The sequence below is a fragment of the Nilaparvata lugens genome, chromosome 3, assembly GCF_014356525.2.
Source record: "Nilaparvata lugens isolate BPH chromosome 3, ASM1435652v1, whole genome shotgun sequence".
In the NCBI taxonomy this organism is placed as follows: Eukaryota; Metazoa; Arthropoda; class Insecta; order Hemiptera; family Delphacidae; genus Nilaparvata; species Nilaparvata lugens.
Window position 1 is genome coordinate 41,592,328 of NC_052506.1, and position 19,268 is coordinate 41,611,595.

Below are 19,268 nucleotides of genomic sequence, written 5' to 3' on the forward strand. Positions count from 1 at the left end.
CTACTTGCTGAATTATATCATATAATTCGTGTTCAAGTAGGAGCACAGCTTGAAAATATTTTTGTAATGCTTCATTCACACACATTCACACAACTTGAATGATCAAACCTACTTACTCTTTTCATAACTCGTATTATCGTCTTTTGCAATGTCATTAAAGGTTCAAATCAAATCAAATCAAATAATTTTTATTTTGACAGTATAGCATAATACATACAATAAATAAAATGAGAAACGTTTGAATTAACAATAATGAATGAATACTGCAATTTGTTTAAGATAATCTCGAAAATAATAGGCCTTAAAGAAAGTCAAAATAAAAAATACTACTTGCTGAATTAAAACAAATTCGCTTGCAAGTAGGAGTATCAATAACAAAAAAAAATTCTTGATGCTACATTCACACTCAGATTCACACACCATTCACGCACTAATATAATAATTCATGTGTGTACAATCCAACTTCAACCATGATGAAGTCCATGAAGTTAACCAATGACAGTGAACAACCCCTCAATATTTTCAGGTGGATAAGAAATAAGCCATTTGATAATTTGTTTCTTAAATGAACGAATGTTATTGATTTGTTTTATGTTATCAGGTACATTATTAAAAAATTTTGGACTCAGAAAGACAAAAGATTTTTGAAAAACAGTTTTATAAGCTTTAGGTGGTCTTAAGAAATTGTTTGTTACACTTCTGGTTGCATATAAATGATAACCCTCATACATTTGCCTACTACGATCCCCGGATTGCATAAAGAAAGAAGATAATACTTTAAAAACATAGATGTAGCGCAAAGGTAAACAATTGTATATTTGGAAAATTGGGAATGGTTGGAAAGCTATCCAACGATGAAGACTTTCAAATGTGGAAATTTAAAATTAAAATTTTGTTCGACTCTCAAGGACTTAGTGATATTGTTAATGGAAAAGAATTAAAACCAAACGACCCTAGTAAAGAAAAAGAACTTTCTATTTTCAATTTGAAGGACGCTAAAGCCAAGAAAATAATAATAACTACAATTGACTCAAAACCTTTGAATCACATTTTGAACTGTGAAACTTCATGTGAAATGTTTAAAAAACTGTGTCAAATCTACGAACGTGATGAAAAACAACAGAAATTTTCTCTAATGCAGGACTTTTTCAATTTTACACTAGAGGCTAATGAAGACGTTGCTAGTTTCATCAGCCGTCTGGAAAATTTGACCCATAAATTGAAATCTGTTGGACACGAAATCGATGACGAGATGGTTATTGGCAAAATATTCAGCTCCCTGCCCAGGAAATACACCCACTTTCAAACTTCGTGGGAAGCAACCGCAATTTGCGACAGAAATCTCACAAACCTAACCTCCCGGTTGGTGAATGAAGAACGCAGACTATCTACTGATAAAGGTGATTCTGTGCAACCAGTGGTATTCAAAACATCGGAAATCCAGTGCTACAGATGCAAAAATTATGGACATATTTCCCGTGAATGCAGAAATAAAATGAAACAGAAAAGTGGTCTATTCTGTAGTATTTGCAAGAAGAATAATCATGAAGACAAAGACTGTTACTTTCGTAAAAAACAGAATGATAAGAAGAAGAACCAAGTATCCTTTTTAACTACTAATTCTAATGTAAAATACTATGACACTTTCGTAATTGACTCAGGGTCTACTTCACATATGGTAAAATCTAAATCACTATTTGATAGTTCCATTCCAATTAGTTGTAAAGTAGGAGTAGCCAAGGAAAATGAATCAATGTTTGCTCTTGAGGTAGGAAACATCAAATCAGACAAATGCAACTTAAATAATGTTTTATATGTTCCAGAACTTTCTAAAAATTTGTTATCTGTAAGTGCTATCACTGAGAACGATGGTAAGGTCTTATTTAGTGGAAATAGGGTTGAGGTGTTGAAAGACAATGAAGTCATTATGGAAGGCATAAAAAATTCGAATGGTTTGTTTGAAGTTGACTTGAAAATGCATAATTCAAATTCAGTCCATCATGTAATGACTAGCACTATTTCACCCAAGTCTAATGAGTCTAATGAAGTAGAATTATGGCATAGGAAGCTAGGCCACCTTGGTGTAGATAACATGAAAAAGCTCATAAATCTTAGTGAGGGAATGAATATTAAAACTAAAATTGATGATTTTTCAAAAAACCCATGTGAAATATGCTTGTCTGCTCGCCAAACAAGGCAACCTTTTAAAACAGTCAGGGAAAGGGCAACAAGACCCCTTGAAATAGTACATACTGATGTTTGTGGGCCTATTACCCCGGTAAGTTGGGACAATAAAAGATACATGGTTACTTTTCTAGATGATTTCACACATTTTGTCATGGTATTTCTTATTCAAAATAAAAGTGAGGTATTTGATATAATGAAACAATTTGTAGCTGAAGTAGAGGCAAAATGGCATTCTAAAATTTCAAAATTTCGGTGTGATAATGGTGGGGAATATTCTAGTAATAAAATCAAGGATTGGTGTCAAAATAGAGGGATTTTCATGGATTTCACCATTCCATACACTCCAGAATTAAATGGAAAGGCAGAAAGAATCAATAGGACATTGCTAGAAAAGGTTAGGGCACTTTTGTTTGATTCAGGATTGAAAAAGGAAATGTGGGGTGAGGCTGTAAGGACAGCAGCTTATATTGTTAATAGAAGCCCAACATGTACTCTTGATTGTACTCCAGCTGAAAAGTGGTACGGTAAAAAACCAGATCTATCAAGACTACAGATTTTTGGAAGTATAGCATACAGTCATGTTGCAGGTAATCTTAAGAAACTTGACAGTAGAACCAAGAAGCTAACGTTTGTAGGATATTTGCAAAATGGTTATCGGTTGTGGGATGCTGATAAGAGGAAAATAATTGTTTCTAGGGATGTAATTTTTTCAAATGTTGAGCAATCTAACCAAGGTGAAAAGTATTCTGACCCCAAAGTATTCAAGATAAATCAAGGCTTTGACATTGAGGGAATCGCAAAAGGTAATGATCCAAACAATGTATTTGAAGAAATTGAAAATGATGGAGTACAAGAAACTGAAATAAATGAAGTTGAAGAAATTGAAAATAATGAAGTAGAAGAAACTGATACAAGTGAAGCTGAGGGTATTGAGATTGAAACAAATGATATTGAAGATGGAATCAATGAAGTAGAAGTAAATGAAGAAAGTGGAGAAGAAATGATGGATGAAAGTAATGAAATAAGAGGGAGAGAGAAAAGAGTGATTAAAAAACCAGTGTGGTTGAAAGACTATGAAACCAGTTATCTTAGTCTACAAGTAGATGAGCCTCTTACATTTTCTGAAGCTATGAAATCAAACAATTCTGTAAAGTGGTTGGAGGCAGTAAAAACTGAACTAAATGCTTTGAAAGAAAATAATACTTGGACAGAGGTAGATACTGTACCAGAAAACAAAGAAATTATTGATAGCAAATGGGTATTTAAAATTAAAAATGATGTTCAAATAATCGTAATAATTTATTTCTTCACCGATATAACCTTTAACTGCTAATATTTTTTACCCATAAATGAACAATTTTACTAGGTCTAAAAATGATTATTGCTTGTATTCTAAAATTGTGGAGGGTAAAAAGGTATTTCTATTATTGTATGTAGATGACATACTTATTTTTGGTTCAGATGAGAATGATGTTTCAAGATTGAAATCAGTCTTACAAGAAAATTTCAAGATGAAAGACTTGGGCTTAGTTTCTAATTTCTTGGGAATTAATGTCAAACAAGATATTGAGAAGGGGGTAACTGTTATTAGTCAGAAGGAGTATCTCAAACATGTATTGGAAAAGTTCAACATGCAGGATTGTAAGCCAATGGACACTCCCATGGATAAAAATTTCAACTTTGAATTATTGACTAGAGATAAGTCAGAGTCTGTAGAAATAGAAAAGAAATGTCGTAGACTAATTGGTTGTCTTATGTATGCTGTTGTAGGATCTAGACCTGATTTGTGTTGTACTGTATCTTTCTTGAGTCGATTCCAAAGTTGTGCCAGTGAAATGTTGTATAAAAATTTAAAACGTGTATTGAGATATGTAAAATGTACTTTAGATTTAGAGCTAGTATATAAGAGAGAATTGAATGATGATATGATTGTAGGCTATGTAGATGCAAACTGGGGTGGTGATTTAGAGAGAAGATCAACCTCAGGTTATTGCTTCAAGGTTTTTGGTAATACTATTTCTTGGTGTACCAAGAAGCAACAGAGTGTTTCATTATCTAGCACAGAAGCTGAGTATGTTGCTTTGAGCCAAGCTGCAAGCGAGGCTTGTTGGATAAAAGGAATTTTAATTGATTTTTGTGTTGTTGAAAATAAGAAAACTTGTATTTTGTTGTTTGAAGACAATCAGTCTGCTATCAAAATAGCTCATAATCCTGAGCATCATAAAAAAATGAAACATGTAGATATAAGGTATCATTTTGTAAGAGAGAAAATTTCTGAAGGTGTTATTCAAGTTGAGTATTTAAAATCCTCAGATCAGATTGCTGACATTTTCACAAAACCCTTGGGAAAGGAACTTTTTGTCAAGTTTAGAAATAATATTTTTTAATAATTAAGATGTTTTGAACTATGTTATTTTTCCTATAACTTACTTTGTTTTTTGTTTGATAAATTTTTTTTTGGGTTATTTCATTGAGGGGGTGTGTTATTTGTCAATGAAATAGACTAAATAATAATATGTGTGATTGGCAAGGCACTGGTAACTCTGTACTGTACTCTGTCTCTGTGAAGTGTGTGTAACATGCCTCAAGTAAAACGTTTGAGTTCAATGTATTGGTTTGACTTAAAGTAAAAATAAAATCAGTAATAATGTTCAAATAATCGTAATAATTTATTTCTTCACCGATATAACCTTCAACAAATTTGAATTCTCACTGTTTCTCATGAATTATTTCAATTGACATTTACAAATAAATTGTAAGTAATAGAATACTAATACACTTTTAAAATACCTTTTCAAGTATTTCGATACTGTCGTTTCCCAATATTGTGCGCTTAATATATCTCTCTAAATCTTAACTGATTCAATAAAAACCTTCTAAATTTCAGGAAATACTGATGGTAGAGTGTGCATCTTCGATGTAACTGGTGCAGTTTCCAATCCTGATACGCCTTTTGAAACTCAGCTATATTTCAATGCACATAAAGACTGTTGTAATGGTGTAAGGTAAATATTCATCTTATATTTCTACAATTTTGAAACCTATATTCTAATTACATACAAATATAGTCTAACAATATTGAAAACGTGATCCTAACCAAAACCAGATACTTAGTAAGTTTAGTAATCTTAAGTTCTGATTTATTTTCCGATTAAATAGAAATATAGAACATAATATAAATATCAAATCAAATGAAAAAAATTATTGACCAAAAACAAACTATTATAAACAATTTACAATATCCATCCAAAATTTCAGTTAATAATATTATTATTACATGTTCAAAAAAAAATTTGGAGTTAGCTTTAAAACTAATAGACATTAAGAAAAAAAAACAGTTTCCGGTACAATAAAAGTACTACTTGCTGAATTATATCATATAATTCGTGTTCAAGTAGGAGCACAGCTTGAAAATATTTTTGTAATGCTTCATTCACACACATTCACACAACTTGAATGATCAAACCTACTTACTCTTTTCATAACTCGTATTATCGTCTTTTGCAATGTCATTAAAGGTTCAAATCAAATCAAATCAAATAATTTTTATTTTGACAGTATAGCATAATACATACAATAAATAAAATGAGAAACGTTTGAATTAACAATAATGAATGAATACTGCAATTTGTTTAAGATAATCTCGAAAATAATAGGCCTTAAAGAAAGTCAAAATAAAAAATACTACTTGCTGAATTAAAACAAATTCGCTTGCAAGTAGGAGTATCAATAACAAAAAAAAAATTCTTGATGCTACATTCACACTCAGATTCACACACCATTCACGCACTAATATAATAATTCATGTGTGTACAATCCAACTTCAACCATGATGAAGTCCATGAAGTTAACCAATGACAGTGAACAACCCCTCAATATTTTCAGGTGGATAAGAAATAAGCCATTTGATAATTTGTTTCTTAAATGAACGAATGTTATTGATTTGTTTTATGTTATCAGGTACATTATTAAAAAATTTTGGACTCAGAAAGACAAAAGATTTTTGAAAAACAGTTTTATAAGCTTTAGGTGGTCTTAAGAAATTGTTTGTTACACTTCTGGTTGCATATAAATGATAACCCTCATACATTTGCCTACTACGATCCCCGGATTGCATAAAGAAAGAAGATAATACTTTAAAAACATAGATGTAGCGCAAAGGTAAACAATTGTATATTTGGAAAATTGGGAATGAGTGCTCGGTTCTCCTTACACCCTTCATAACACGGACTATTGATTTTTGCATAGTGACTAACGGCTTTATATGTGTTTTATAAGTGGAGCCCCAACAGGTTATTCCGTAGTTCAACTTAGAATCTACAAGAGCAAAATACAATTGTCTTGAAACCGGTTGAGGTAAAAGTTTTCTAAGAAAGTAGAATTTTCTTAGAATTATCAAAAGATAAGTTTTTTAATTACACATATGGTGGGTCCATGTGAGCCTCTCATCTAACAATACACCAAGATATCTTACACTGTCAGATTGCTGTACTATTTGGCAATCACAATTTAACTGATCACATGCATAATTATGAAATTTAAGCGATGTGTCATCAGCAAACAACAGAGCTCTGTGATCTTTTAACTCTTTTGGTAATTGGTTCACATACAACAGAAACAGTAAGGGACCCAAAATTGAGCCTTGAGGTACTCCAGCCTGGACCTCCAGTTTTTGAGATTTAATTTTTACTATTTCATTCCCATCCACCTTGGTAAGCTCAACACACTGGTTTCTACCTATGAGATATGATTCAAACCATTTTAGTTCTATACCATTCACACCTACAGTTTTTAGTATTTCCAATAATATTCTATGGTTCACACAATCAAAAGCTTTGGATAAATCAAGAAATATTGCGGCTGCCTTCTCACCTGAATCTATTATATCTATTAGTCTTTCAACAAGGGATACTATTGCAGTCTTAGTAGATTTCCCTTTCTGGAACCCATGCTGTTCATCACATATGAAATTAATTTCTTCCAGGTGCATCAATAGCCTATTTAAAACTACTCTTTCAAAAATTTTACTTATTACATTTAGAATACTAATGGGTCTATAATTTTCAACTCTTTCAGAATCACCGCTCTTGAAAATTGGCAAAATTTTTCCTTGTTTCAGATCATCAGGGAAAATACCCTGCTCTAGTGAAGTATTAAGGAGATGCAATAAAGGGTCCAGTAATTCATTTTCACATTCTTTTAAAATTTTGCTTGAGACCCCATCCAATCCTACTGTTTTTTTGTTATTCAAATTTTTTATTATTCTTGACAACTCATCTCTTGATAATGGATGAAATTTAAATACCTTTTCAATTGGCTCAGCATTTAATGTAGTTGTATTACAAGTATTAGTGTTCAGTGACTTTTGGAGATTATATGCAACCTGTTGATAATACTTATTGAAAAAGTTACAAATGTCTATACTATCATCCATATAATTTCCATGTTCATCGATTATCCTAGGGACATTAGTAACTGTATCTTTTTGAGCTGCTCTCCTATTTCTATTAATTACCTCCCAAACAGCAGAGTTAAAATTGGTACTAGTTGTTAATATTTCAGCTGTTTTCTTACACTTAGCTTCCCTCACTTCTTTTGCATAGTTTTTCTTTAGACATTTGTATTTGACTTCACTCGGAACATCCCTCACTAATTTAAATTCCTCATAGGCTTCCCTAACAATATTTCTTTGAGTAAGAATATCTTCAGTTATCCATTCATCTACTTTGTCCAATTTACTTTTTACTTTGACTTTTTTTATTGGACAGCATACACTAATGTGAAATCTTAGAGTATCAATGAATTGCTTATATTTGTAATTTAGGTTACAACTGTTATAAACACTACTCCAATTTTCTTGAAGCAGTTCCTGCTTCAAACAATTTATATTTCCTAGCTCATATTGCTGAATTTCTTTCACAAAAGTTTTTTTTCTGCTTGATTCTGGCCCTGCAACTTAACATCTAAAATTTGATAGTTATGATCTGATAGATCTGAGCTACCTAACCTGACATTACAACCTTCTATATTTGTGAGGATATTATCAATAATTGTCTGTGAAGTTCGAGTTACTCTTGTATATTCGTGGACCTTAATTTCTAAATTATTCATATTAATAATATCTCTAATATCCTCTGTCATTTTATCCTGCCTGGCAAAATCGGTATTGAAATCTCCTACTACTATAACATTTGTGAAACGAGCGGTTGTAATTTCCAAAAGTGTGTGGAGCAGCTCACAAAATTTTTGCCAGTCTCCATTTGATGACCTATAGATACCTAACACTGCTACCTCAAATCGATCATCAATTTTTAACCTTAGTCCCGTCACCTCTAAATCCATCTCAACAGAAAATCTCTTAACAAAATCCAGTTCATAAGTTTGGGTATGTTTAGCATTGCTAGTGAATATACATACACCACCACTTCTATGAGCTATTCTACAAAATTCTGATCTCAGTGAATAGCCTGGAATCCTAACTTGATTTATTTCCTTTATTTTTAAGCCATGCTCTGTGAAAATAACAATGTCAGGATCCTCCTGTTTAAGAAATAAGCCATTTGATAATTTGTTTCTTAAATGAACGAATGTTATTGATTTGTTTTATGTTATCAGGTACATTATTAAAAAATTTTGGACTCAGAAAGACAAAAGATTTTTGAAAAACAGTTTTATAAGCTTTAGGTGGTCTTAAGAAATTGTTTGTTACACTTCTGGTTGCATATAAATGATAACCCTCATACATTTGCCTACTACGATCCCCGGATTGCATAAAGAAAGAAGATAATACTTTAAAAACATAGATGTAGCGCAAAGGTAAACAATTGTATATTTGGAAAATTGGGAATGAGTGCTCGGTTCTCCTTACACCCTTCATAACACGGACTATTGATTTTTGCATAGTGACTAACGGCTTTATATGTGTTTTATAAGTGGAGCCCCAACAGGTTATTCCGTAGTTCAACTTAGAATCTACAAGAGCAAAATACAATTGTCTTGAAACCGGTTGAGGTAAAAGTTTTCTAAGAAAGTAGAATTTTCTTAGAATTATCAAAAGATATGTTTTTAAATTACACATATGGTGGGTCCATGTGAGCCTCTCATCTAACAATACACCAAGATATCTTACACTGTCAGATTGCTGTACTATTTGGCAATCACAATTTAACTGATCACATGCATAATTATGAAATTTAAGCGTTGAATGTGGTTAATGTAAAAAGCAAATATTTGGTTTTGGATACATTCAGAGAAAGACCATTACAGTTGAACCAGACAAGTAATTTATGCAAATCCTCCTGCATCTTGAAAAATAGATTTTCACTGTCTGCACCGCAATATGAAAAAGCAGTATCATCCGCGAATGAGACCGGCAATCCATTAAAGTCTCCTGAAAAGAGATCATTTATAAGTATGAGGAATAACACAGGGCCCAAAACTGAACCCTGTGGCACCCCATAATCAACACTCAAAACCTCACTTCTCGTATTTCCAACAGAAACATATTGGTGTCGATTACTCAGATAGGAGACAAACCAACTATGCGCAACACCTCTAATGCCCGCTCTTAACAGCTTATCAAGTAGTAGAGAATGATTTACAGTGTCAAAAGCTTTTTTTATATCAAGAAATAGACCTGATACACAAGAAGGCAATTTGGAATTGAGATTGTTATGTATTGAAGCCAAGAAACTCTCAAGAGCCATTTCAGTGTTGAAACCCTCCCTGAAACCAAACTGACGGCAATAGAAGAAATTGTTTGAATTTAGAAAATTAAGGAGTCTTATTTTAACAATTTTTTCCAAAAGTTTTGAAAACACTGAAACCAGAGATATGGGTCTGTAATTAGTAAGATTAGAATGTGAGCCACTTTTATAAATAGGAATAACCTTAGCTAATTTTAACCTGCTTGGAAACTTACCACAAGAGAGGCTGCAGTTGAATATATCAGTAAGAATTGGAACAATAGCAACTGCCACATTTTTAAGAAGTTTGGAAGATATTTTATCATCACCAGGAGCCTTACCCTGTTTCAATTTAGAAATATGTAGGAAAAGTTCATTATAAGTTACCGGCTCAAAGAAAATAGATCTAGGACATTGATCCACTCTGAAAAAATTAACATACTCATTCCAAGCCCTGGGGTCATTCTTTATGGAGGTTGCAACCTCTTTAGGTACATTTACAAAAAAATTATTAAATAATTCAGCCACGGTACTCTTATCTGTGATAACAGTATTATCGTGCTCAATCTTTAAATCAAGTTTACTTTTCTTATTGGGATTGCCACACAGCTTATTAAGAGTAAACCATTTTTGTTTTGGAGGTAGATCGTTAATTGAAGAATACATTTTTTTTCTGTTTGTATCCAAGTTTTAATTTTTTTAGAATAAACCTTCCAATTAGATTGTAATCTGCAATTTCCTGGATTTCTCCTTGCCAACTTTGCCAATTTGTCTCGGAAGAGAATTGCTGCACACAACCTCTCTGAAATCCAAGGTTTTAATCTTCGAATGCCTCTTTTATTCGTTTCTATATTAATAACTGAAGTTGAATTATCTATATAAATATGAAAAGTTTTCAAGAATTTATCGAATTTATAATCAATATCATTACTAAACAAGACATCGGACCAGTCATGAGCTATAAGCATGTCACATAAGCTATCATAATTAATAATAGTTTTAACATCCGTTGTACAGCTATTGTTGAGTAAGTTTCTACGACTGAGAGTCAAAGCCACAGCCTTGTGATCACTTATTTCTGTCTCTATAACTGATCCTTTAATGAAGTGTGAAAAATCTTGGGATTTGACAAATATATGGTCAATGCAAGTAGCAGAGGTATCGGTAATTCTTGTAAAAATGTCTATTATTTTCTCATAACCAAAGGAGCTCAATATTTCAAGATAGTTGTCGGTTATGCTATCATCATAATTTAGAATATTAATATTGATATCACCAATAATTATTGAGTCAACTGGTCTCAAATTCTCCAAGGTAGATATAAAACTTGAAAAGAAACGTTCAATATTAAAACCATGCCAGCGATATAGGCACACAAGATTGAATTTGTAGTTGGAAATACTACATTCAAGATTAACAATGTCAGCTCCCTCTAATAAACTATCTAAAACTCTGCATGAAAAATCAGGTAGCTCAGTAGAATAATAAACAATTGAACCAGTGGCACGGGTAGAAACAGAAATATTTGAAAATTGGTTGTATCCATCAATACAATACAATAATGCCTCTTCGCTTGAAGTCAACCAAACTTCAGACAACACTATTATTGCAGGTTTAATTTTCCAGCAGTTAATATAAGTTAAAAAACAATCAAAATTACTACTAACTCCCCGAATATTCTGGTAAAGGATAGTTAGGTTTGAACACTCTGAAATATGTGAGGTATTCACTTCATCAACATCTCTTAGTAATGTGCATGTGTCACTGGCCTCCTCCATAGACAGACAAAATTACAAAATCACACAATACACACACATGAAGTGATAATTCATTGTATTCGATAACAAAAATCATACCATTCACACACACACTCACACAAACTAATAAAAGATTTAACGACATTTTAGAATAACAGAACGATGTTATTTTCCAGTCTCCGTTAAATTATTATAATTTGATTAAAAGTCGGAATTACTTGAAGGAACAAAAGATAAGAATAAATGGTGAAACTGAATAAACAAGAAATATTGTGCAAATTGTGCTAATGAAATTACCAGCAATAATTTGAAAAAGAAAATGGAAAATTTAGATAAAAACAAACAATAATTCACAAAAACACTATTACAAAATGAAATTGTGTTATTTCAATTTTCAATGAAAGTTCAAGGATAAATGAATATCTGGAAGAATATTCAATTAACTCAAAAAAAGCATCATAGAAATATAACTTGCTTTCTCAAGTCAACAATTTTATAAAAAACTACCTGAAGATTTCATTGAATTTTTCATTATTTGAATTTAACATACTACTGAGCACAATAAGCAAAATTATTGAATAAATAGAAAGTTTTATTTGAAAAATAGAATTTAGATGTATATCATCACAATTCTCCGAAATTAATAAAGTTTATAATAATTACAATATCATCATATTATTAGAATAAATCAATCTAATTCATAAATTTAATTATCTCTCTTTAAATTAAGCTGTTAGAATAATACATTATGGAATAAGATGTGAGGATTAAAATATTGATAATAGTAGGCCTAGTAGTATTCAGTTTCAGAAAAAAAAAATTGACATAGACTATGTCATTTAAAGTAAAATAGTTTAGTCTGAGTGAAAGACAAAATCAGTGTTAGGCGAAATCCAGTTCATAGAGCAAGAGAGCAAAAAAAACTGTACTCATTGAGCAATGTTTTTCTTCAATTCAGAATCATATTTCTTCTTCAAATTGACCAAGTCTTCCCTACTATTTATTGGATAAACTCGATCGTCGTCACTCCTTCGCACTAGAATTTTACAGTTGTGGACCCAGACGTACTTAATTCCATGAGATTTTTTCATTAGCCTGGCGTCCTTGAACAACTGCTTATTCTCTTTTGAAAGTGACGGATTAATGAAAATTGAGTTTTGAGATTGAAGTCCCACATCACTAGCCTTCAGATCCCTATTTTTCTTAGCAAGTTCTAGCAATGCCAGTGTGTCCGTGCGCTTTACAAATTTTATTATTGCACTTCTACCGTCACTATCAGTTCTAGATGGAAGAGGGTGCATGATATCAACCATATCTGACGTGAAATTGAATTTTAGAAAGGTGAACAACTTGTTCAGAACTGTGGATAAATTGTCCCCTGATTTATTAAGCGGCAAACCACTTATTTCAACACTGTTTTTCCTACTGTATTGTTTAGAATCATTCATTTCAGATTTCAGTTTCTGATTTTCACTTTTTAAATAATCTATTTCAGCATTCAAAGCGGAAAAAAGTTCAGAGTGCTTAGCTAACTTGTCATCATGACTTTTCAAATTCTTACGAAAGCCATCCACAGAAATTTGAATGTCTTCAATCGATTGGATAATCGATTTTTGTTCCTCTTTAACCCCTTCAATCTCGTTGAAAATAGTTAATAACTTTTCGTCCAACGAAATAGAGGAGAAACGGGTGGACTCACCGACCGGCACATTATCAGGCTTATCGCTGCTACTGTCCGATGAACGAAGGCCTGCTCTTATCTGCTGTTTGCTGCTCATGATAACGGCCGAACAATAACTGCTGTGGCTGACGATTGAAAAAACTTGTTTGCAACTCACAAAAATGCAATTTTTTAATAAAAGGAACACTCAAACACGAGAACTGATATGAAATATAAAAAAACTACAGTCAATAACATAACACTGCAAAGTTACAAAACTCAATTCCTTCAAAATTCCTCACAATTCGACTTATTTACGGAGACCACAAAAACACGTCTAGCTCATTCCAAGGTCTGACTAATACTAGACCTTGGTTTTAAATGAGTTATGTATGTTGAGTCTCAACAGCCTATACCATAGTTCAATTTGGAGTCAACTGGTGCATATGCGGGATGAATTTACTGAGAAAATATAACTTTTTCAAAATAATAAGATAATTTCTAAGATTGGAAATATGGTGAGACCAGGTGAGTTTCTCATCCACTACTACACCTCATTATTTAATGATTTACTTCAATTCAATTCAATAATTCTTTATTGTCATATACAGTGCACAAGAATACTTAGATAGATGCTTTCAGGCTATAGGAATAAATATAAATTTACAAAAATGTATTACATTATCGACCTAGAATATTATTGCTAAGCCATACAAAGTTTGCAAGCTTTTTTAAAAAAAATGTATAAATTACAAAATTATACAATATTCCGAGCCATCGGTCGACGACTGCATCGCAAACATGCCCACTATATATTATTTAATAACAAACAACCACGACACAGCCACCAACCGATGGCCCAAAACAACTATACGAAATATAATTTACAAAATACATTGGTATTAATTTGCACCGACACAACAACAAAGGAAACAGACCCACATGAGTCTTAGACTTGTGTGTGGGACGAGTATCATTATACTGTGATATTTTGTGACTAAAATTGTTAAGTAGAAGTTTAGAGAAATCAATTAATATAACCTTCACAGATTCAGAAAGAAGAGCAAAGAACAAACGGCAATACCAGATAAGAAGAAAAGGATTTATGTAGGCCTGTGGGTTAGTTAAGGAATTAGTGAGTTAGTTAGGATTCCATACTAGAGCTTTTTTTTCATCTTAATTTTTTATGTTTTTTTTTATTATTCAATTCTCATTGGAAACTACCTATATAAAGGTTATTGGCACCAATTCCACGCAGCCAACCATCGATGATTATTTTATAAGCAAGCAAACCTACCGTGGGTTCTATTATTTCTCTGGATGGTCCTTTCCTCAATAAAATGTTGGTGACGTAGAATGGGTTAGTGCGATTTATTGATTTGACAATTCTGGGGACCTGTAGCCCCACATTTGCCGAGCTTCTTGTATTGTAGCTGTGTGCTTCCTCGGTTATCATAAATTCCCTGTTTTTGTATGTGAATACAAGTACATTCTTCATACATATCAGCCTGACAGTCAATAGTTGAGAATATTCAAAGAGTGCCTCGGTGGGATATTATCTCTCCAGTTTCAAGCCGGCCTTGATTATAAGCTTCTGTATTACATATGAAGGCTCCAGTGAAGTTCTAACTGCTCCTCCCCATGCAATAACACCATAACTCAAGATCGACTGAACATGAGCAAAATAAACTGTCTTAATTTCCTATTTGTTCAGGATGAAGCTTAGCTGATGAAAAATATAAATCATTTTCCTAAGCTTATGCTGCAAACTGATTATGTGATTCTCATATCTCAGGTTAGAATCTATTATAACTCCTACTATAACTCTATTATAACACCCTGTCCATGATCTGACAGTTGCAGCCAGTGCCATAGATATCATCACAAGAGTGTAGTTTCAAGACTAGATTATCTGGAGGCTCACTACAAGGTCTGAGTATAATGGGCAAGCATTTTGTCTTATCTACATTAATAGTGAGGATGTTCTGATCAAACCATGCTTTCAGCTTCTTTATTCCCATTTCTGCCTTTAAAAATGTTTCATTCCAGCTTGCACCCCTGAATAAAACAGCAGTATCATCCGCAAATAGGAAGAGCTCGCTTTCAATGTTCAACTTATATCAATGTTATTAATGTTATTAACAAGGAATAAAACTGGCCCAAGGGTACTGCCCTGAACCACACCAGATTACACATCACTGACTCCACTCATTTTTGGTCCGATGGAAACCACCTGTCTTCTATTACCAATATAGCTCTTGAACCAGGCCAAGGCCAAGCCACCATAAACTTCAGTTTAGCAAAGAGTATGTCTCTTTCTATCGAATCGAAAGCCTTTGCCAGGTCAACAAAAACTGATAATGCCTTCTGATCTTGATTGATTGCCTCCATGAATGCCTTATTAATCGCAAATAGTGCCTCCGAGGTATTCTTGCTGTTCCGGAAGCTGAATTGACGACTTGAAAGCAAGTTGTTTTCTTCCAAATACCTCTGAAATTGCAATTTGACACACTTTCCCAATATCTTCGATGCTACACACAACAAGGAAATGGGCCTGTAGTTATTCATATCACTTTTACTACTAGACTTGTAGATTGGTATAACCTTCGTAATTTTTAAATCCTCAGGAAACACCCCTGTTGTCAGGCTCAGATTTATAAGGTGAGTTAATGAGATCAAGAGAATATGTATATTGTCTTTAGTTAAATGAATGGACGACACGACTGAGTTTTTAAAATTGAAACTTTATTAACACTACAACTAAAAGAGTTAAAGAATTTCGGGAGCCGAGTGCTCTCGTCAAGTGATTGAGTAGAACTGACTAAAACTAATTAATTGAGACATAGAGAAGACAATGCATAGTCAGCTATATGCTATAACAATAGGGTTGTGTACTACTTTAGATATTTAACTCCTCCATCCCTAGACTGAAGAACTGACTAAAACTAATTAATTGAGACATAGAGAAGACAATGCATAGTGAGCTATATGCTGTAACAATAGGGTTGTGTACTACTATAGATATTTAACTTCTCCATCCCTAGACTGAAGAACTGACTAGAACTAATTAATTGAGACATAGAGAAGACAATGCATAGTCAGCTATATGCTATAACAATAGGGTTGTGTACCAATGGCGGCTCGCCGGGGGAATCAAGTACTGCCCGGCTGTACCAAAATATTCCAATAAAAAATAATGTTTTTATAATAAGAATAAGTAAATAAAGTTCCCAGAATATTCATAAGGTTACGATTATTTATTGTTCAATAACTTATCATTAATCTCATTAGCTGAATCTGAATAAGGCTGGCTGTGCGTATGAAATGTGAAGCATTTTGTCGCTGGTGAGTTTTGTTGTTGTCCCATATTACTGAGATATTCGTTCTGAGCTGCATTTTGCTCAGGGGATGCCGTGTTCTATTTTGCAGTACTGACCTTGGTCGCTACAGGAGTACTATACACACGCGTTGCCATGGAAACGATATATACATACTTATAGACTCTACATTAGTGAAGCCTATAGGTACTGCAAGACGAGCTGGGGCATCCCCTTACTACCAACCTTGCAATATGAAAATGCAGAACATAACGTAAAAACGAGGAATGTGTTTTGCAAAAATTCTATCGGTCAGGTTGGCACAATCGAAGTTTTAAAAGCGCTCGGTTGATAAACTGCATGTCTGCTGTTTACAGTTTGAGGTTATCCTAAAAATCTTGAAAACAACACGGTACACATCGCGCTGATTCTTATTATTGAGATTTATTTATGCTATTGAACATTATTCTATAAATATACCGGTGTAAATGATGTATCTGTGGAAGTAATAGTGTTAGTTACAGTTAGTGTAGTGTTATAATCTTGTAGTGTGAATACTGAATAGTACTAATAGTAGTTACATTATGGAACCATCGATAGATTTAGTTTGTGCTCTCTTAGAGACACCATTCTTCAAGTGGACTGATAGTGACAAAAAAGACCAAAGTGAGTAACCTCCTTCATACAAAATTTCAGGCATGCTTAAAGTATAGTTTTATTTTTTCAATATTTTTCTCAAATGACTTATTTTCGACACCAAACGGAATTGGGAATAATAAGCAATTCATCTTTTAAATCCCATACCTGATAGCCTATGTCATATTCGATTTTTCATGTTATTTGGGCTTCCCCTAAATTGTCCTCCACGAGCCGCCACTGTTGTGTACCACTATAGATATTTAACTCCTCCATCCCTAGACTGAAGAACTGACTAAAACTAATTAATTGAGACACAGAGAAGAAAATGCATAGTCAGCTATATGCTATAACAATAGGGTTGTGTACTACTATAGATATTTAACTCCTCCACCCCTAGTCCTCAGCGATCAGAATTTTGGGTTTGGAGGCAAGGCCCAAGAACAAATGTTGGGGCCTGCGAAGTTGCTGCTACATTAAAATTTTCTCTACAATTATTTTGTAAAGAAGTTACATATTCAATGAAGTTATACAATTCAAATACAATAAATATACTAAGAATAACAATAAAACATATTATAAAAATCCAAATACATAATATTATATAGATAATACAAATGTATAATAAGTATATAAGACTTTTCCAATGCTTAGTTCTTCTATTGCTAGTTCAATCTTAATATTGGCTTCGTGAATAATATCAAATGAAAAGTTTGTTTTCGATTTACGAAATGGAACTTCAGATGGGATTGATATATCACTTTCTCAATATTCATGTATTTTAGGATGTTCGAATAACTGTTCTGACTTATTAAGATACAATAATTGAGTTGATTTTGGATATAATGTAGTGTTCTTTTTTTCTGATAGAATAATAGCTTTGTCAATTTTGTACAATAGATATTAATTGATAATTGATATAAATTTTACAAAAGAAGCAGAATCATTAATTAATAATTGTTTAAAGTGTTCTAATTTCTTATCTCCCAACAATTTACTTATACACTTATTTTTTATCACTGTCACATTTCTGCTGTTTCTGTTGTCACACAAAAACTCACATTTACCAGATAAAATTTCGTCATATCTCAGGATAAGGGAAGGATATTCAAGAATGGTGGTAACTTCAGTATTACGATAGACAGGATAATTAGAAGGTTTTCTAAGTAGGTGATTTTAAAGGGAATTAAATGAAGTAGGATACATATACAGGGTGTCCCACCAAGGTTGTAACAGCCGTTGACCATAGATTCTACTCGACATTTCTGACAAAAAATGTTCTGTAAACTTTTTCCTATCGACCTTAGTTTTCAAGATATATCGATTTTTCGATATTTTCAGAATATGCCTACTTCCGGTCATTGAATACTCAATAAATCGAAAACTACTGGTCGAATTTCAATTTCAAGGGTAATGTTGGAAAGAGAAAAACATTTCTAACAAGATTAATGTAATTTTATTTGTTTTTAGATATTTTGTAGATTTTTATTAAGGCTTAAACTTGAAAAAATGCTATTCTTCATTTCAAAGTCAAATTTCAACCGTTTTTTCTCGATTTTTCTCCGGATAATTATAGTGGTTTCAATATTCTTAAAACTTCTCCATTTCATAAGCTTTCGAATGACTATAAATTCGAAAAGTCAAGTTCCATGATGAAGTGGTCACAACTACTAATATCTGAACATCTAACATCTACTAATAAATTCCTCAATGAGTTGCGAGCGATATCTCCATGCAATTCTCACATATTTTATTAATTTCTCCCAGCTCTCACCATTTAACTGCTCTATTACTTGCTGCTCGGTCAATTCACGTTTACCCCAAACCTCCCATCTAATTTCTGATAAAATAGAACATCTTCCTAAGAAGTGATATGTGTTCGAAAAGTCAAGTTCCATGATGAAGTGTTCACAACTACTAATATCTGGGATGAACACCTTCAAAATGAGGAAATTCACAAACAGCATGCATCAAGTGATGATCCTAGAGGGTGAAATCACCTGATTATTACATTATTTTCTGTAGC

The 19,268-nt window shown here is 32.7% G+C and overlaps 1 protein-coding gene across 2 annotated transcripts in view; it reads left to right on the top strand.

Moving 5' to 3' along the window:
- Window positions 1-19,268, top strand: part of LOC111054081 (telomerase Cajal body protein 1) — a 164,186-nt gene that overhangs the window by 136,511 nt on the left and 8,407 nt on the right. The gene's annotated exons all lie outside the window — the stretch shown is intronic.